We start from the raw sequence: 22265 nt of genomic DNA on the forward strand, positions 1-22265 counted from the left end.
AACTATAAGCTGTTCAAGAATCAGAATGGTGAAGTGTTTGCCAGGTAGATTGGTACTAACTGCAGGAATGGACCACCTATGAAGAAGATCTGGGTACCTAAGCAGTACATTGAGAATCTTCCTGTGAATGTCGTCATGACACCACCAAGGAAGAAGACAAACCCCAGACCTATAGCTTCATATGGCCCAAAGGCTTCATACATATACAGGACTCACCTGAGTCACCCTAACGCCAATGTTTTGCAGGGAAATCATGATCAGACTTATGATTATGAGCGTGTATCTTTGAACTGCTATGTTCATAGGACTAAGAACTTTTCTGCTTATTCATATGAGTATCATTCATCTCCTGCAAGGCTATTTGCTAGGGCTCCAAAGCCAAAATTCTCAGATGCTGCACTTAGACTCATTGCTTCTAAGCCACCCCTGAAGATGTGGGTGGCAAAGAAGAACTAACTCTCTTTTGCATAAAAGGGTCTCCAGCCAGCAATCAATGGCGTCCGATACTATTGTTGGGGACCTAAAACACATTTAGGGCGCATGATAAAATGGCATTCTATATACTTCACATCTGAATCGCTTAACAGTCATACTATATGTCCTAACTTTGATATAAGTTGTGACAATCCCTATATGTGTCAAATGCCTATGCTTCACAACACTCTTGTGAAGCCTATCCTCCTAACTGCACTGTAGGGTACATCACCAAAAGCTTCAGAATGGATTATGGACAGTGGATGCACAAATCATATGACTGGTGATCGAAGTCTTCTCATGGACTCAACCTTATGTCCATCCAACAAGAGTCACATCACATTTGCTGACACCGGTAAAAGCAAGTCTTTGAAGGGTATCGAAAAGATGATATATACATGGTAGATTTCTCAGTAGGTCCACAGCTTGCCGTATGTCTTCTCACAAAAGCTTTAGAATGTTGGCTCTAGCATCGAAGGCTAGGGCATGCTGGCATGAGAAACTTACACTCACTCGATCAAGAGCAACACAGCTAGCAAACTTCTGTGGGAACTTTTCATTTGTGTCAATATCAGAACCCAAGAAAGTTGCTGAAGCTTTTATGGAACCTGAATGGATTCAAGCCATGCAAGAAGAACTTCATCAGTTCAAGCTGAATAATGTTTGGGAACTTGACAAGCGACCTGACCCTCGCAAGCATAACATTATTGGAACAAAATGGATATATCGAAACAAGCAAGATGAGCATGGTCAAGTCGTCAGAAACAAAGCCCGTCTTGTGGCTCAAGGATATACTCAAGTTGAAGGAATTGACTTCGATGAAACATTTGCTTTTGTTGCTAGGCTTGAAGCTATTCGCATACTGCTAGCCTATGCTAATCATCACAACATATTGCTATATCAAATGGATGTGAAGAGTGCATTTCTCAATGGCAAGATTAAAGGAGAAGTATATGTCACTCAACCACCTGGCTTTGAAGATCCAAAACATCCTGATATGGTGTACAAGCTAAACAAAGCACTGTATGGCCTCAAACAAGCTCCTCGCGCATGGTATGATACAATCAAAGACTTCCTGAAGAGCAAAGGCTTCAAACCAGGATCCCTCGATCCCACACTCTTCACGAAGACATATGATGGTGAACTGTTTGTGTGCCAAATATATGTGGATGACATAATCTTCGGCTGCACCAACCAGAAGTATAGTGATGAGTTTGGGTACATGATGCAAGAGCAATATCAGATGTCCATGATGGGTGAGCTGAAGTTCTTCCTTGGTCTTCAAATTCGTCAGCAAAGAAATGGCATCTTCATATCTCAAGAAAAATACCTCAAAGATTGTCTGAAGAAGTTTGGAATGGAAGACTGCAAAGGCTTCACGACGCCAATGCCAGCCAAACACCATCTTGGTCCCGACGACAATGGTAAAGAGTTCGATCAAAAGGTATACCGCTCCATGATTGGTTCTTTACTTTATTTATGTGCATCTAGGCCAGATATTATGCTTAGGGTTTGCATGTGTGCTCGATTCCAAGCGGCACCAATGGAATCGCATCACTTAGCTGTGAAGCGAATTCTTCGATATTTGGCTTACACCCCAACACTCGGATTATGGTATCCCAAGGGCTCAAAATTTGATTTGGTTGGATTCTCGGATGCTGATTATGCTAGTGACAAAGTGGATCGCAAGTCTACATCAGACACATGTCATTTTCTTGGTTGATCACTTGTCTGTTGGTCTTCAAAGAAGCAGAATTGTGTATCACTCTCAACTGATGAATCTGAATACATTGTTGCTGGATCCTGTTGTGCTCAGCTTCTATGGATGAAGCAAACTCTCAAGGACTATGGCATCAACCTGAAACAAGTACCTCTCTTCTGCGACAACGAGAGTGCCATCAAGATAGCCAACAATCCAGTCCAGCACTCGAAGACAAAGCACATTGAAATTCGTCATCACTTTCTCAGAGATCATGTCATGAAGAAAGATATTGATATCATTCACGTCAACACTGAAGAGCAACTGGCAGATATCTTCACAAAGCCCTTGGATGAGAAAAGGTTTTGCAAGTTACGGTGTGAGCTAAATATCTTGGAATCCTCTAATGCCCTGTGATCAGGCACACATCCTAACACTTATGCATGTTGATGACTTGGATGTGCAACACACAAAGTAAAGTATATCTTCAATCAATGAAGATTTACACTCTGAGTGTGAATACATTAACATGGAATTTGACTTCGGAGCGCCACGATAATTGTGCGTCGTGTCTGGGTCTAATACTTCCTATACGGTGGGTAACGCCACCACCAAATTTCTCTGTTTGAAGTGTTTCACTCATGGCGTTATATTGCAATGACTTCGCATTTGGTTTGTCTTCAGTTTCAATTTATCTTCATGATTTTCTACACTATGATGATTTGATTGCTTTCTGATATATATATATATACTAGTGTTCTGTCCTCTACAGCATTCACTTATAGCTATGTCTTCAAGTTGAATTTTTTGAACTAAGTGAATGTGATCGGACCCTAACCTCTCTATGCTTTCTATCTCAAACTCTATCTGTCCAAATCATATGCATTCTATTGAAACTGTCGAATGTCTTCTCTGCGTCCTAGTCAGCAGAAGGCAAAGAGACAAACATTAAATCTGTTTTAAATGACTTATCTTTATTGTTGAAATCCGGAGAAGCCGGAACAACTCTCCGGCATGCCTGACGGGCGTGGGAACGTGGGACAACTCTGAGTATGTTGCATGCTTGCCACGTGCCCCTCAGATGTGAACCACCAGGGGCGCCAGCGTAATTGCGCTGTGCCGCTCACCTACTTATAAATACTTGTCCCCTGCGGTAAAGAAATCCTTCTTCCACCTCTCCACCTCCGTCAAAACCCTAGCACCACCGCTAGCTCTCGACGACGCCGGCGACGAAGCGCTTAGCTGCCGTGACTTCTCCGACGCCGTCCTCACGCTGGCTGCGGACATCATCCTCTCCGTCGTCGCCGTAGGTGTCCTCCGTCACCAAGTTAGGGCACGGTGGGCTGAACTGCTCGGTCTCCTATTCATCCCATCTAGCAGTTCCTCGTGCGGTAATTATAACTCTATTTTTACCACCTTTTTGATCTTCAAGATTCATCATGTTTACCGAAAGTGGTTTCTGCCTACTCAATGTTAGATCTATTCTGTCTGCATCTCATACTGCCTAGTCAATTCACTTAGATTTCCTGTCAAGTTTGATTCCTCACTTGTACTTATTCATGGATTGGTACAAATCTAGAACCAACTCACCTATATAAGTGAATGTCTTCGCATCATGAGGTCAATGTCTTCAAACTGATTTATCTTCAAAATCTTCTGAGAATGCATATGACCTCTTCCCCTTCCCTCGCATCTCTAATGCTGTCACAGGTACATGTCTGTGGGAGAATCCCTTGGTTCTCATAGTCTGCATTCGTTTGCAGAATACTTACAACATCATATCAATTCTCCTGAAGCCAGTTCCTGCTTGACCAGCAAGTGTAAATCTCTGAAGCCTTTGAACGTATTGAAGCCATTCAGTTTGAAGTTCATGGTTGCAGAAAAATCAGCAAGGAAGGGTGGCAGACAGCGCAGAGAAGGAACATCCAAAGATCTGCCTGATGATCTAGCAGAGCTCTACAAGACAGACCCTGAAGAAACTTATCATCAGCGCAAGACACGAATGCAATGGATCCGATGCTATTGGGATGAAGAATGGTTCAAGTACAAGTTTGTAACCAAGGAATATGCAGAGAAGAATGCTATCAAGAGACCTTGGGGTGATATTCTCTATCGAGGCCTTCAACCCAAGAACAGAGTTGAAGCTATTGAGCAAGGCTTCTATCCTTGCATGGTCCGTGGACCTCAGCCTGAGAACGCCGATCCCACATCATTACTCTGGTGTCGTGACGATGCTCTCTTTAAGCGCAACTTCCAGTTCGCTGTGGCTTCGGCCAAGAAAAACAAGAAGTCATTGGGATTGGACTTCAACCCAGGTCCCTCTGCTCCCCGTGCTGACGGTTCCCGTGATGCAGAACCCAATGTCATCGGCCCCTTCTCCAGCCTTGACGGCCTCATCACCTACATCTTGGTCCAGGGTGCCAGAGTTGATCATTCTGATAATGAGGCTGATTCTGATGAGGCCCCAGCTCCTCCTCCGAAGCCACAGAAGCAAAACAAGCCAAAGGCTTCAAGATCAGCTGCACCTCCGAAAACTTCTCGTGCGAAGCCACTGGCCACTGCACCTCCTGAAGACATTGTGCAGTCTGAAGATCAATCCCGTGTCTCCAAGAGGACGGAGAAGAAAAGCAACTTGTCAGGCATACTGATCAAGCCTTGACTCCTGCCGCCATTCTGCGCGAAGAACCCATTGATCTGTCCAGTGATGAAGATCTTGCTGATGATGCCCTTGAGTAACTGATAAAGAGTAAGGAAGAAGCAGAAATCTTCAACAACTTGCCTCTCTTTGATGTGGCAATCATCCACAACTTCATTGATGAGTGGTTCGACACCCCCAATCTCAGCTTTGAAGATTTGCAGCTTCCCATTGGCCTCAGTGTCGCCTTTAATGGCGCCATTGCTTCTGAGCTAGCTCTCGCTCAGCGCATCGTTGAGCTGAAGAACAAGATTGATTATGAGAAGGCTCAATTCAAGAAGCATGTGGCCAAGCTAAGTGTTCAAGACGTCAGAAACTTCAAGGTCATGTTGCATGAGCTTAAAGAAGCTTTTCTCAAGAAGCACCAAGAAGCTCAAGGCTCACGTGAGCGCATGAAGAGTTTGGCTGATAAGTGTGTGCTTGCCTACAATGAGGCTGAGAAGCGCAAGTCACTTGGCTGTCCTGGCATTGACCCCAGGATGGCTACAAAGAAAAAGAAGAAGCTTCTTGCTGACCAGCCTGCACCTTCAAGCCAAGAAGCCCCTCGCATTATCTTCCCAAGCAGCATGACTGGCTCGAAGCCAAAGGTCACCACAACCGCTTCAGAACAGAAGAAGACGAGGGCTGCCGAGGCTGAAGCCAGAAAGAGGAAGAATACTGAAGCCTCTGATGCCGCTCCCTCCAAGAAGAAGCACAAGACCAAGAAGACTAGGGCTGCTCCCACAGAGCCCTTAGTTGTTGAACCCATTTCTGTGGTTCGCCCTGCGTCAGAACATCAGGAAAGAAGGATGATAGTCCATGAGCCTGCTCCCACAGAGGCTCATGAAGCTGAAGATATTCCAGCAGCTGAACCCACAGCTGCTGAAGACATTGGTCATGATGACAATGTTGAAGATGATGAAGTTCTTCCTCAGATCGAACACAATGTGGTATCATCGCCTGTTCTTACGAATAGCGAACTCATCAGCATTGGTCGTCCTCTGACGCCAATTGCACAGGATGCATCATGGGCTGATCACCCACAGCAACAAGACTCCCCCAGTACTCCCCAACAACAACAACAAGCTACACCTCACGTGCAAGAAGAAGATGAAGACTTTGAGGCCCAGCCAACTCCATCTCCTAAGGCGTTGCCAGCATTTCGCAGGCTTCGCAAAGGACAAAGGCCTCAAGTCCCTTTGTCGAGCGTTCCAGAAGGAGAAGTGCAATGTCCACCTGTTGCACGTCAAGTATTTTCTGAACCCACTCCTACTGTGAATGTCTCCGAGTCTGAAGCCCAAGCTGCTGAAGACATTCCGGCTGCATCAGCCGAAGAAAATCAAGAAGACAAACGTGTCCCTACTCCCCCAGTGATTGAAGAAGCTGTTCCTGATGTGAACGTGCCAGTGCCCGACGCTCCTGCTCATCAAGAGGAGGTTGAAAATGTTGAAGCTACCACCACCAACGCCAATGAAGCCAATGACGTAGTCATGGCTGTCGCTAATGTGGAGCCTGCACCTACTAGTGTGCCTGAAGCCAATGTGGCCACTGAGTCTGAAGCCAATGAGGCCACTGCACCTGAAGCTAATGAGACAACTGCTCCTGAAGCACCTGTTGTGCAGCCTGAAGCCTCAGCTGTTGCCCCTGATCCTATTCCACCACCAAGGCCCCATACGATCGAGCAAGCATATAGTCATGGTCAACTAACCACTGTTCGCTGGCCCATTCTGGTACCTCCGCCTACTGCCTCTGGACCTCAATTTGATTATCATGTTGAGCATAGGCCTCAGGTCCAGAAGCCCAAACCAAGACTGCCAAGGTTTCCAGGTACTGCAAACTCACCAGGGTCCTTCAATGCAAATGGCTTCAAAAGCCACAATACATTCTTTGACAGCGCCAAGAACCCCTACTCCAAGCCAAGGATATCATCAGATCGGTTCTGGAGCTATCAGCAGAGAAGTTATTACTCCTGCATTCTATATGATCAAGGGCGCATTTTCCCTCATATGCGCCTTGACACTGAAGCCATTGCTGGACTGCCATGCTTAGAAGAAGCACTTGATTGCTTTCATGATGCTGGTCTGCTCAACTTTGTGACAGACAAAGAACACTGGAATGAATAGCTATTGCTTCAATTCTATGCTACTCTACACATTCGCGGCTACTACAGAGATATCAAGACATGGGTTCTCGAGTGATGACCGGAAACGTTCATCATGAAGCCAAAGCTCTTGACATCATCAAGCTTACAGGGCTAACCACTCCAGGAGAGCTATATGAACCTGATTGTCAGCTACACCGCAATGCTTTGGAGAGCATCTTTCATAAGCCAGAACCCAACATGAGCCAGATGTTGAGCATGATGAAGCCCTTGCCATCTGACGCTGAATATCCAACAGAGTTCTTTGTTGAAGACCTTGAGTATCTGCCTCGCACCATATATGATATCATCAGGCGAACTCTATGGCCTATCAAAGGACATTCATCAGCGGCCAAGCTTGAAGGAGCTATGAAGACTTTGGTCTTCTACATTCTCAATGGCATCAGCTTCAATACTCAAGAATTCTTCATCAGGCAACTTGCTGCTTCTGGATCTGACCTATTCGTTCTAAAGTTTTATGCTCCTTGGGTCATGCGCCTCATCAAGAGACACTCATCTGTCAACTATCAGCCCTCTACTCGCAATCATCTGATCTTTTTGCCAGAGGTTGATATGTCAGTTGAAGCCATATACTCTGACCCAGCCAAGAAGCCTCTTTGTCTTCAGAATGCCGAGCACCAAAGCTTCACTCAACCCATTGAAGGTGGTCAAGCAGCAACACGAATCTATCCATTGGCTGGAAATACTCGTATGCCTCATCGAGCACCTACTGAAGCCACTGAAAGCACCATTGCCCAAAGGCCTCGGAAGCGTTCTCGCGTTTTCAATGACCGAGAACTTCTTGTGGCCCTTCATCAGAAATAGGATAATCATCACTATTGGCTCAAGAGACAGATACAAAGCCTCTTGGTGGATGTCAATCGCATTCGTAACCTTACCACCAAGAATGCCTTTGTTGCTCATGAGACTTGCCGGTGATCATGGAAGAGCTTGACCCTGCTTAGTGCTAAAGCAGATCTTCAAGACGATGGCTTCAATGTAAGATTCCAGTTTGACTCCACTCCTTCATGGACTGCTATCCTACGTCGCACTCCGTCTCTTGAAGACTCTGAATATTCTTCCTCCGCGGCAACAGTCAATGCTAGAGTGATCGATGATGAAGATGATGCTACTTCACCACCTCCTACTACTGCACGCATCGACACTGCACCAAGTTCGTCTGCACCGCCAACCAACGACGACAACCCTGCTGCTTCACCTACTCATGAGGACGAGTAGATGCTCTATGTCTTCAAACCTTTTTGGTCCTTACTGACAAAAGGGGGAGAAGCGTATGAGTTGACAGTCTTCAAGCGGGTTCATATGGGCGGTTGTATTATATTTTGCCTCGTGCTTGCAACTCTTGCTTTTTAAAACATTTGGTTCTTTGAGTTGTAACACCTAAACTTGATGATCGTCTGCTACTTATTTGCTTTACTGTGATGCGATGATAAATTTCGCATGTGCGATGATAACTTCCGCACTTAGATCATTCCGCAGACGTCCATTTTTCATTATGCATGTCATTCTACTTGTTATATCATTTCATGCATGATGAACTATCTTCATAAGTTGAAGTGGATCTCCACAAGTACAACCTGCCATGTGCATTTGCATTCCAAAAGCAAATTACTTATATGCACATCTTTAGGGGGAGCCCTTGCTACTTACGAAGACAATTCCCTATCCTTACAATTTCACATCCTTTATCCCCGTTGAAAACTTCAACCAGTTTGTCATCAATCACCAAAAAGGGGGAGATTGTAAGTGCATCTAGTGCCACCCCTAGTTGGTTTTGGAGTATTGACGACAAAGTTGGTTGAGGGACTAATGCGTTTGTGAGAATTGCAGGATAACGCAGGTAGTGTCCCTCATTGATTCGGTTTACCTACCGGAGATGACCCCTAAAAATGTATGAAGACATTGAAGACAATGGTGGTATGAGAAGAAATTCATATTGAAGACTATGACATGAGAAGACATTGCGTGAAGACTATGGAGCGCGAAGACTGTGTGGTTTCGTTGTTTCCTTTTCTTCTTTGTTGAGTCATAGGAACCACCGTACTGTTAAGTGGGGTCCAAGTGAACTAAGTCAGAGTGACTGAAGTGATGCTCAACCCAAATCCTATGTCTTCGAGCGAAGACAATGAGAGCAAATCTTATCCAGAGCTGGATGAGTCAGCTTTGCTTGTAGCCCAAGTAAAGTTGACGCGTATGTTTGAAATCTGACCGTTGGAACACGTGTCAGTTCCTTAGTGACCCTGGGTCATTTCGGACAAATCAGGTCGGGTTGCCTTGTGGCTATAAATAGCCCACCCCCTACACCATAAATTGGTGGCTGCTCAGAGTTTGTGCACGGCTTTTGTCGTTTGAGAGCAACCCACCTCGAAGCATTTGAGAGAGAGAAATCCTTGCGAGGACAAAGCCCAAACACCCAGAGCCAAAGAGTGTTAGGCATCACTGAAGTCTTTCTGTCTGTGTGACCTGAAGACTTATTACACTTGAGGATTGTGAATCCTCCAGCCGGTTAGGCGTCGCGTTCTGAGCATCCAAGAGTCATTGTGGATTACCGGTGAACGAAGTCTGTGAAGGTTTGGAAGTCTACCTTGAAGACTTACCAGAGTGATTGGGCGAGGACTGGGTGTCCTTAGCTCAAGGGGAATAAGGTGAAGACACGGTCTTCCGAGTTAAATCTCAGCCTCCCTAACCAGACGTACAGTTGTCACAAAAATTGGAACTGGTCCAACAAATCCTGTGTCTTCAACAAGCGACTGGTTCTATCCCTTTCCATCCTTTACTTAAGTTTGTCTTCGTGAAGTCATTGCCTATCTGTGTATCTGTTTGACTTCATTGCTTGACTATTACTGTTGATTGGCTTCATACTATCTTCCATCCTGATCCTTACTACTTAGCTGCTATTAGTCATGTACTTTCACATCATTGCATACTTGACTATGGCTTGCTTATGGTAGTTTATCTTCCGCTACATATCAACTAGGTCATTTATGTTGTTTGTCTTCGAAACTTCTAAGTTTTGAAGACTTCCATAAAAATCGCCTATTCCCCCCCCCCCCCCTCTAGTCGATACTAGCACTTTCAGTTGTCATACTTGATAGCTAAGGATCGTCGATGGTGCTCGTGTTGCGGTTGAGTTTGGGTCGGCTGTCGCCGTCGCTGAAGCGGCTTCGGTGCTACGGTTGCGGCGCCTGTCGACATACAAGAAAGCTCATTTGTGGTAAGTGAACAGTTGCACGATAAAGAGAAAAACCGAAGGAGTACAAATCAAAATAACTTGATGAGGTTGTGGCGTCGGTAAAGCAGGGCCGGTAGAGTTGAATATGGCGTCCGTGGAGCGGGTCCGATGCAGTGGACGAAGGCTTCGGCGGGTGCGTTGTATAGTGCTTTCGGTGAGGTGGATCTATTGCAGCGGACGAGAGATTTTATGAAGGGCCGGCGAAGGGGCGGACGAGGGAGTCAGTGAAGGGCCTACGCTGTGGTGGACGAGGGCACCGGTTAAGCAGATCCGGTGCGGTGGACCATGATGGCGGTCAAGGAGATCTAGAGCGGTGGACAAGCCAGTTGCTGACGCGGCTCCGATGAAGTGGTGAGTTGGCAGTTGGGGGTTCCAAGGTGCAGAAGGTAGATCCGGTGGGGTGTGAGGTCCACTGCTGCGGCGGAGGACTAGATTCGGTGGCTTACCGTGGTTGGGGTCGGGGAGGGGAAGGGGAGGGTCTCTGGGGAAGAATGTTGGGGGCAAAGAGGGGAAAACAATGGAGTTACCAAAGCAGCCATTTTCCGTTCATGTGGCAGAGGTAAAACAGGAATATCGCAGTGCTAAACTTTCGGGCACGTGCTATTTCGATGTGAGCGGGAAGTTTGAAAGCTTTTGGCGCCTAAAATTATAAGTATTCTGCTCTCGTATGGCCGACTATGATACCATGGCCAACAATTTGTTTGTTTTGCACGCAAAAAAATGTGCAAGTTTTGAATATCAATGTCTCCAACTCGAAACTTAGATTGTCCATTCAATTCAAATATGGATCATTGAGCTACTACAAGCAAATACCATCATACGGTCCAATTCAAATGAAATTCCAAATGTGTTTATCCTAAATATGATGACAAAAGCAAAAATGTGTACGTGTATGAATAAAGTGGATGATTATAAAGTTTGAACATGCCCGTATGTGTATATATCTAGGTTTGATATATGCATTTGAAATCATGAAATCCCGGTTTAAAAATTGTACCTCCGTTTAAATGAATTACAAAAGCTAATGATGGAGTCGAATTCCAAAATTCCAATCTTAGGTTTGTAATTCTGGTACATCAAGGTATATCACGCATGTTCAAAAGTATCGTTATCTCATAGTACAAACTGTGAAACAAATTGATCAACCATGAGTGCACAATATCTCAATTACACTAAAGTCCGTCAAATATAGACACCTCACTCTTTATTTGAAGTCACCCCCCCACCACCACCACCACCACACACACACATAGAGAAGTCGTTCTCTCCCCCAAACACCAACACACGAGCACATTAACACCCCTCTCTCTTGTAAAGTCCGGACCCCAACATAGGTCTCTATCACTTTGTCTCTCGGGCATGCACACATCTCTTCCCTCACTCTCTAGGTCTCCCGCTATCTCTCTTACCCAAGCACACGCACTATGTAGAGTGTATATTTCCCATACACACAAAACGTCGCCCCCAAACGTCTATCTCCCTAGTTATGTGGTTCTCGCGCACTCACCTCACACACCACCCCCACTGCAAACAAGCACACTTTGTCTCCTTGTGCACCACTCTCCTCTTTCTATCTCTCCCACATGCAGAGCCGCCCCAGCTCCTTCCCTGAATACATATATGTCGTGACTCTTTGCATAGCTCCCTAATGTATAATCGTTCTCGATTTCGCACATTGTTCTCTACACAATCTATTAGAGATCTCTCATGAAGTCCCTATCACACACACGATGACTCGCTTCCCTTGCGTCTCCGTTCATAGGCCAATTTCGGAAAACATCAACATTGTCTCCCTATCTATACACCGTTTATGGACACAAACGACCCCTCTTGCCCCCTCTCTTCCTCTCTCTCTCTCTCCGTCGCTAGCTCTCTCTTTCTCTCGCTCTCACACCCCTCTCCCACACACACTCGATATCTCTTCCAAATAGTCTGCTCCCCCCACCCGCACCCGTGCTATCCCGCTACTACACATGTCACACCATTCCCCCTTCCCTTATACTAGGTTTACATCATCAGTGGTCTCTCTACTTCACATACACTCTCTCCCTCTCACACACAAACGCGTGCGCAAACACACACAGACACGCACAAACACCCATTTATCTAGATCCTCATCTCTCCCCATGTCCGCATGTGTATCTCACACACTCACTCTCTAATTATGTATATGTGTCTCCACATTACACAACACAAATCCCCATGTACATGTCTCTCTCTATCCTCCACACACATAGACACAAAGAATCTGTTATCATTGCCTCAGTCTCTAACATATCACACATGCACACTGTCTCTCTCTCTCGCAAACACGCTCAACAAGGGTTTCCCCGTGAATAACTTACCGTCTATTCATCAACAGTCATGGCAGTATGGCGAACACGAGATGTGAAAAAGAATAAATCTACACGTTCTTAGACCACCTAGTATGACTACTAGGACTAGAGCAAGCCAAAAAGCACGCCGCCGTCACCCCCTCCTTGTCGGCGACGGGAAAATCTTTGTTTTACACAGTCGAGAAGTCATTGTGCTAAGGCCCCACATGTCGAGGCGTTGAATAGAATGTAGATGCTAGTTTACGGAAGCAAGTATCGATAATACATTTGTATCTCCATACTTATATTTCTTCTCTTATAAAAAACCGAGTTGGTGATGATGGTGCGTGTGCCATCTTGCAATATAGACCATCTGATCTATATCTGACGGATGGAAATTAAACTAAAAGATACCCGCACCCCTCTCCACATTTGCAGACAAGGCCTTCCCTCGTTCATACTTATATCCAACAAACCTCATTGTTGAGCAATTAAGAAAGGAAGCCTCTGGAACAAACTGGCTTGGTGGCCGCTGCCGGCGTCGTCAATCCCCATGCCTCCGCTCAGTCCGACCACCAACCACCACCACACCCCACTCCTCTTCACCTTATCTCATATTTCTCGAGATATCATTAGTTTTTACACATGGGATTACTCCCGCAAGGGTCAATCACAACAAGTGTTTTATAAAAAAATGCATCTTGATGTTCCATGCAATGCACGGATCTTGCTAGTACTCCTACACAAGACTAAGTTGGTGATGCTGGTGTGTCTGCCATCCGTCGTTCCTGACCATTAGATCTACATCTGACGATTGTGAGGTAAGTTGTTGCCTTTTCTCACCAACATCCCACTTGTCTACCAATTTGTAGAAAAACCCATAATTAGTATCTTAAAACCAACATATCCCTCCCTGACCTCACCAAAACTGCCCAAGGAACATATTCTAATTGAAACATAATATATCTCTAGTGACATATGTATATCAAAATTAGAGTGTTTTGTACCAAGTTTGTGCATAAGTATTATTCTAATTATGATTCGTTGCAACGGACATGAACATTGCTAGTATTTCCAACCATGCATTTTTTCCTAGTATTCCATAGTTTTGAGTTTTCCATCAAGATATTAGTCACTCATGGTTGATATTTACTTTCAATCATGTACACATATGCACTATGTAACTAGCCTTCCTTATTGGCTTCCAAAGCTTAACTTTCACTCCTACTTACAATATGTAGAGTATTTAACAAAAAACTACCACTTTCAACAAGCCCTAGGAAGAATCTATTGTACAAAAAATAGCAAAAACATACCCAAAATTTCTTAATCCACGCCAAAAACTACTACCTATTACTCCTACCGATTAGGTTCATTTAAACCCATTTATGACAGGGTTGGCCCACATGTCCGTGCTGATGAGGCAGCTTAAACCAACACATTTTGTTTGACCATTGACATGAGGGACCCACATCTGACCTTATATCCTGTTATTCCCCCTCAAATCATTATTTTTCCTGAACATTACTTCAAACAGTACTGATGCGTGTTCGTCGATGGCGCCGGTGATGAGCGAGTTGGCCGCCACTCCGCCGGACGGGCCGGACGCCATGCTGGCCTCCGCACGGGTTGGCAGGCTGGCCCGAGCATGACTCACGAGCGAGCAAGCCACCACGCTGGCCTTCGCTCGAGCCAGATGGCTGGCCTTAGCGCGGTGCGCGCGAGCAAGACGCCGCGCTGCCGTGCCAATCTAGCTAGCAAACCTTGCAGACAAGCAGCTGGACGGAGCTATCTTGGCTAGCTAGCGGCCGCGAGCGTCGGACGGAGCTGGCATCCGGGCTGCCGCAACATGGGCTCCACACCGCCGGCGGTTTTTACCTCGCCTTCTGTCGGTGGCGGTAGCTGCGTCCCATGGCCGAGGATGACTAGGTGGACGGGCCGGAGGTAGGAGGTCACTCGAGGATTTTTGTTGGTAAGAGCATGTACAATGGTTGATAAGGTAGTCTTATCTTAAGTCTGCCACGTATGCAAGTGGTAGTAGTTTCTTGGCATTTTAGTGGTTTCTTGCATTATTAGGGGTTTCTTGTAAGGAACAATGTACGTACTACTAGAAACAAAAGGCGATTCTAGGTTGCGTTGTACTCCAACGAGTACTACTAGTGGTCGCGGGAGTGTATACCTTGTTTTGTGGGTTCGATCCCGGCCGAACGCACGTCGGCCTTTTTTTAAAAAATAGTACTACTACACTTTGCTGTGAGCCAATATTTTACATGGGTAGTTTGAGTTTTGAAGTCAAACGAACGTGCGGCCCCACAATCTGGGTGCACTGGATAGCCTAGCCACGTGAACGGGTTTTCCTTCCCAGCATCCCGTGGCTCGCGTGCTCGCCCTAGCCGCACCTCGCTTGCAGCTTCCTCACCAGCTAGTAGCATATTTAAACTAGCGCCTCCCAATTAAGCCCGAGGAGCCGGAAAAGCCTAGTGGGGCATTGGGAACTGTGCAATATGGTTCTGTACGTAAAGTGCTCTACTACTACTCTGTAGCTTGTGGCGTTGCACACATGGACTTCACTCCATTATCGGCTCTACTATTAAGAAATTCCTCTTGACGTGTTTTTTTAAACGAAGGCAAAAGCTTTGCTTCATCTCATTCATAAAGGAGGAACTACTAACAAAGTTCGACGAGATCCATTACACCTCCACAAATGGAAGCGAAAAGCCTAGTCTTGATGTATCAAATAACTCAAATGTTCTGCCCCCCTAGTAACCGTCGCTGATAAACAGGCTGCTAGTGTGTGCGTGAGAGGAGCGGCTGAGTAGGCCAGCTACATGAGAGGAGCAGCTGAATAGAGCACCGAGAGTACCCACTAGGCCACTATGGAGGTGTACTTTCCCTGCATTGATAGTACAGCGATGGTTCTAGAGAATAGTAGTACCCTCCACTTCCAACTATAGCTCCTTGGCCCTGAGATTCAAGAGTTCAAAACTGGTGCACTATACTAGACTAGACTAGAAGTACAGTATATCGCACTACTAGTTGAGAAAAGTAGTACTAGTACTGCTACAGTACGAGTACGTACTCCTCCGTCACATAATGTTAGACGTTTTTTGACACTAGTTGGCGTGTACAAAAAATGGCAAAAACATACCCAAAATTTCTTAATCCACGCCAAAAACTACTACTAGTGCCAAAAATTTCTTACTAGTGCTATTATTTACAATATAATGCAATCCCATAACGCTCCATAATGCTAGTACTAGTAGTAAATAATAGCCTCACCCCTTCGCTGAGGAATGATCTACAGTTGGAAGGGACGAGGCCCTGCGGTTACTACGCTCTTATCTCCTCCTCGCCAGTTCCCCTCCCCCCGAAGAGAAGGCAGTTTGTCGCTGCTCCCATGGATTCGCCAGGCGGTTCTCTCCTTGTCAGGGCTGGGAGACCTTGGACGATGATCCTCTGGGAGAAATCGCACACCGCTCCGACGTCCTCACCGCCGCAAGACTCGGTGCTTCCTGCACCAACTTTTTCAAGACGCTGCTTAAACAGGCTTGTTTAAAGGCCATTCTTGTTGGTCTTCCATGCGTCCTCGAGGAGAAGGTTCTTCTATGGGACAATCCTTCGAACAGTCCACCGCTCCCTGGCCATGCTTGCATGTTGACTCCGCTAGAGTTGCCGACGTTGAGAGGTAGTCGGATTTTGTCTGATGAGCAGGTCAGTAATGGAGTTTGATCATGTAGTACTTAGTTATTCCATTTCCATCCCGTAATTTCTCCGCTGCCCACCATCTTATATATAGGTCTGGGTCGGTGCCAACGAGGATTGTCTTGCATACCTCCGGCCGGATACCACCATCATTTTGCACAACATCCACAACAGTACGGCCGTTCCGGTAGACCCCTTCTCCACCATTGGGATCGGTCTTCCGGACTGGCTGGGCTTGAATACGTATGATGGTGCCTACATGAGATTGAAGAAGATAGCAATTGCGAAACCGCCGACAAAGCAACGCGGCTACGATGATTACTATCTCATTGCAGTGTTCGACATAAGGATTGCCATCAATGCAAGAGGCAGTAACAGCAGAGGCTGGCGCATGTTGGCGGTGGCAGATTTGTACCCCTACACGTTCAAAGACACCGTGCATCATCTAGGCCGCATCTTTGCGGTGACAAGCCAGGGGACTTGTTTCATCTGGTTGCCATCCTATGGTACGGGAGATTACAAACGGAATGCACAAACCATCATTTGCATCCCTAACGGTACTCCATTATTTTGCAGGGACCAGTCATCCCCCGATCAAAATAAGATCGCCGATCCTGGATGTGCATTTGCATCTGTGATTTGGTCTAACCTGGAACCTTGTAGCTGACTTTGGCATATTGGGATCAACTATCTTAGCAGTCGTTACCCATGGTACCACTGATGTGCAACATGGTCACACAATCTACCACGATCGGACCGTCACAATCTACCCAGGTATTCCATTTTTTAACCCTCTCGCCTTCTCTTTCATTGTTGTACTAGTAGTATACTTAGTAGTACTAGTAGGAGTACTTTTTACCTTGGAGGACGCGTATAGCTAGCTAGGCCCTTGAAGACTTGAACCCACTAGCTGCCACCATTTTTGTTTTACCATGTCTTACTATCTCATCCATGTAGCCAAGAATGGCTATATATAATAAGCCAGTTATTTTACTTCCTCTATACCGGAGTAGTACTATTTGCTGCACATAATTACTGACCGCCATATTTGAGCACAACATTATTATGCATGGACCTTGACTATGTACGTCACCATGTGTCCAGATCTGGGATGTCACGTGTACCAGATGAACGGCGCCGAGTTCGACCCCCGTGATGCTACGTGGGTGCCGAGGAACACTCTTGGAGAGTACTCGCTTTTCATCGGGGACAGCTACCCCGTTGTGAAGCGGATGCCACCTTCCGTGCACGACACGAAAGGCCTGCCGTTCATGAAGCATGGTTGTGTCTTCAGTGCGCACCGCCGGATGAACGACATGCTGGGACACGCTATCCCTGATTTATGCCGCTTCAGCTAGGATGAGTCTCCATCATGTGGAACCGGACTAGAAAGCTGCGACAATGATTCCCGTTGCCCACCGCTATGGATCGTGCCATCCATGAAGAACACCTGGGACTGGAACCTGGAGGAGGACATGTAGCCCATCTATAACGTGTAAGTGGAGTACGGTAATTGTGAATGGTAGCGCTGTGAATATATGTAGACTAGTCGTGCACAAATTTATCACATGAATTGGAGATGAACTTGTGTGGCATACTGGCATTTGTCCTTTAGAATTTATTACTAGTAAATGTGTTATGTGTACGTGCAACTTGTGTGGTTGTTGCACGGGCTCCAACATGCTCTTTGAGAAAAAAAAGGTGGCACAGCTTTGGATATACGTGACGTGGCGGCATCATACAGTATCATCGTTCGCTATAGTTGTAGTACACTCCTACTAGGACGACAACTCCTATAAAACCTTGCGCTTGGTGCTTTGCCTCCTCGGGAGGTTCAACAGTTCATACTCGTGTGAACCTTGCACTTGGCTCTTCGCCTCTTCAGAAGGTCCAACAATGATGATACTACAGTACAATATGCTTCTGGCAATCTGACACCGATTGAACTGCTGCACGTCCACCGCGAGGGGGAGGGCGAGGGAGAGGGAGAGGAATAGGGCATTGTAGTCAAAACCCTCTCCTCGTCCTGCAAACCACCGTGCCCGTGGGCGAGGGAGAGGTGTAGTAAGCAAGCTTCTCCTCGTTCGGGAGTTGACAGGACACACCAAAGCAGTACTAGTCTAAGTTACTCCCCACTATGACTAGCCTAAAACAAAGACTGTAGTACATGATGTACATCTACACTTCCAATGCATTTAGCCTTTAATCTAAATCGATATTGATTGACTAATGCACCAACTTGTGCTGTAGGTATAGGCTACATGTCTATCCTTAATTACAGCATGCAACGGCCTTCATTTAATCTTCTTCTCTCAATGGTCGCATGCACACATAAGTCTGCTACTTTTGGGCGTTAATTATGCCCTGGTCAATGTGTAAATCTCTAAATGTACAGTCTTTCATGGACGTAGGGAGTAGGTTGAGAACTTGAGCGTGAGCGTGTGTGTTGCGTCGTGTGCTGTGTGCCACATGGGTGCGTGAGTGTTGTGTGCGTCCATGTGTACATGTGAGTGTTGCATGTTGCATGCATGCATGCATGGGGCTTACTCCCTCCCATTGACATGTTCATATTTCAAGCTTCCTCTGTTCCCTCCATATGGTGATACTCCCTCTGTTCCCAAATACGGAGTAAAAGCCTCCCTCTGTTCCCAAATACGGAGTATTTGTCTTTCTACAGATTTCAACAAGTGACTAGGTATGGAGCAAAATGAGTGAAGTGAGCATAGAGGCATGGGGATACTGTAGAAAGGAAGTCCTCGCGATCCATTATTCCCCATCTCGGTCAGAGAGAACTATTCAACTAGTCTTCGCAGTGAAGTGACAATACATGCTGCAGCAGATGGGACACGTAATTAATAAGTTGAACCAACGTGTTGGTGTTACTAAATCAGCCTTACCCAGTACTGCCATCATGTTTGCTAGTAGAGCACGCTTCCGCAAATACGCCTACGCACCTCTGTCCTCCATTAACTGAAATATGGGCCCTCTTGTGGTAGTCCCACATGTCATCGGTGTAACTATTTACACTCCAAAGGACGGTATATCCTGGTAGTAGTACTAGTAGAATTGAGATTTAATGCACTTTCTTCCCCGTCTTCCACTCTTCTTCCTCCTCTCTTCTTCTTCCTCCTCTCTTCCCCATCGTCGGCCGCACACCATTTACCCTCGCTCACTGCTCGCCTGCCCACGCCATCTTCCTTGGTAGCTTGCGCGTACCATATCCCCCCGCTCTCTGCTCAGCCACATGAGGAGAAGCTTCTTCGCTCGCCCGCCCGAATCCACTTCCCCGCTAGCTCGCAGGCACCAAAAACCCCAATGGCAGAACCGACTAACACGCAGAGACGCAATTGGAATTCCCTCCCCAATGTTCTCTTGGAGCAGATCTATAGTCGTATGGACCTACTCAGCACCGTCCGTCTGGCCACATGCTCGGTGTCTTTGTACCGTCTACTCATCTGCAACCAGCCGGCTCTTTTCAAGACACCCTGCTTGCTGATGCCCGATCCTCGCAGGTGGCCCAGACACTGACTTGATGATCATACAGAGGTTGCCGTGGTGCCCCTCGACATGCTACCACTACCCGTCCACCTATCCTTCATGCGCGGCCATTACTGGGCGGGCATGAAGGCCAACTGGATCGTCCTCATCCACCACTCCGGTAGTCCGTGGTGTCTCATGGATATCTACACCCAGCGAGAGATCACCCTTCCATCGTTGGATACTGCCGCCGTCGAGCCTCGTGGCCCGCCGGACACTCCTGCCTACTACGCACGAGACGTGTCAAGCTTTTGGCTCGACCTCTGTTTGCAGAAAGTTGTAATCTGCAAAGTGCCGACACCATCAGAAGACTACATGGATTACAAGCTCATTGCCTTTTTCAACATGGGTTTAGTCTATCTGGAATTCGGTCGCCGTACATGGTTATGGCTCATCATCAATCCTGTTGAGGCAACATTTCTGTCTGATGCTATAGTGCACGATGGCATTGTTTACACAGTCGACGCACAGATTGGCTGCCTATACTGGTGGAATCTATCGTCGTGTAATTGTTCTATCTCATCTCATCTTTACCTTATGAATACGACTGCCTGTTCATTTGTTACAAATTTAGAATACATAGCATGTCTATAACCACATCATTGCTATATGTTCCTCTCATTTCCTAGATTTTTATGACCACACATGTTATTGTTAGAGTTGATATGAGAACAATTAGCATCTAATGATTGTTAGAATACATATTATGAGCATAACATCATGATTGCTATATGTTACTCTCGTTTACAAGATTTTTATAACAACGCATGTTATTGCTTAGAGTTGATATGAGAACAGTAGTAGTAAGTGCTATGGTAGAATATGAGTAGGCGCTGTCATAGTTGTTTTCCTCTCATTGTTACATGATGTTTGAACCATGACATATTGCTAGAATATGAAAGCCATTGGCTTATTTTTTTCACTTGGGGTATGATTATGACCACGGCATTGCAATTCTCTATCTATGATATGTGTCACTGTTATAATAATCTTAATTCCACACATACTCTGAACATGATTGTTTATTTTTGTCCTTTTGGTCTCCAATTTGAATTGTTGCAGCAGACGCAAATGCGCTGGCCTTCATGATTCCAGGTCCTGGAATCATACCAGTCGATGGGTGGTGGTTTATCGCTTGTTCAGCTGACGGCGGTCATTTGATGCTCATTCACACGTACCAAATTGACCAAACCATTACATCAAACCACATGCAGTACAATGCGTGGGGCGTTCATGACATCGATGACTATGGCTGCTTCGTGTTCGAGAAAGATTCCAGCTCCGTTGGGCCAGGCGTATTCAACTGGAGGCGGGTTTACAACCTCGGCAACCACTCCTTGTTCCTCGGGCTCAATTATCCAATCATCCAAACAATCATCGATCATATCACCAGCGATGATTACCATGCTATACAACTTCCATTCGCGAGGGGGGACTGTGTTTACACATCATACCATGTGTTTCATGAATCACCATATCTAGAGATTCGTCGACACAGCTTGTTGCCAGATAATCTTCAGTGTGTGAAAGGCATCAAGCTTCCATGCGATGGACGGCTTTTGCAAACCCGACATGCGGCAATGTGGTTCATGCCAATAGCAAATATGCACAACTTGATTTGTGCTGATATCTAGACTGAGCCATGTATTCTGCTGCTGTAGCACGACCCTCTTTTGTTAGATATTATGTATTGTTGTTAGTTTGAAGCACTCCTTTGGTTTGAAGGATAGATACCTTCCTGGGATCAAGTGCATCCTAACTCACCTGCATAGGATGTACTGATAATGATGATGGAGATGATGTGCAGAAGCCATATATATATATATATATATATATATATATATATATATACACACACACATACATACATATATATATACATACATACATATATACATATACATATATATGTTTGTATATATATATATGTATGTATGTATATATATCAGCTAGGCTTCAAATGCGTACTTGTTAGTTAAACCTATGTATAAATTGTGATACTAAATACGACTAGTAAGTAGTACAGTAGCAGTACTAGTATACGTCGGTCAAATTATTCATCATTTCCACACATTGAATTGACGTGACAACACGCTGCGCGTGAGGTGACACAAGAATCCCGATGCCATGTTCGGGTATTCTGGACTTCAGATTTGGAATACCACTTATTTGTCGAAATCTTTCATCATTCACTTAAAACAATCGATTAATCATACATTGAGTACCATATAACTGAAATTACCGATGCAAGTCGAAGAAGGATTGGCTGGTGCTGCCGGCTGGCGTCAAGTTCGATCCCACGGATCAGGAGCTGATCGAGCACCTTGAGGCCAAAGTGAGTGCTGACAGTGCGAGATTTTAGTCTCTCATCGCTTTGTTCATACCAACCATCGACAGCGAGCACGGCATATGCTACACCCAACCTGAGAAACTTCCAGGTAAGACACCGATCGGCCGTCTACTTGCACAAA

The sequence above is a fragment of the Triticum dicoccoides genome, chromosome 7B (genome assembly GCF_002162155.2).
Source record: "Triticum dicoccoides isolate Atlit2015 ecotype Zavitan chromosome 7B, WEW_v2.0, whole genome shotgun sequence".
Taxonomy (NCBI): domain Eukaryota; kingdom Viridiplantae; phylum Streptophyta; class Magnoliopsida; order Poales; family Poaceae; genus Triticum; species Triticum dicoccoides.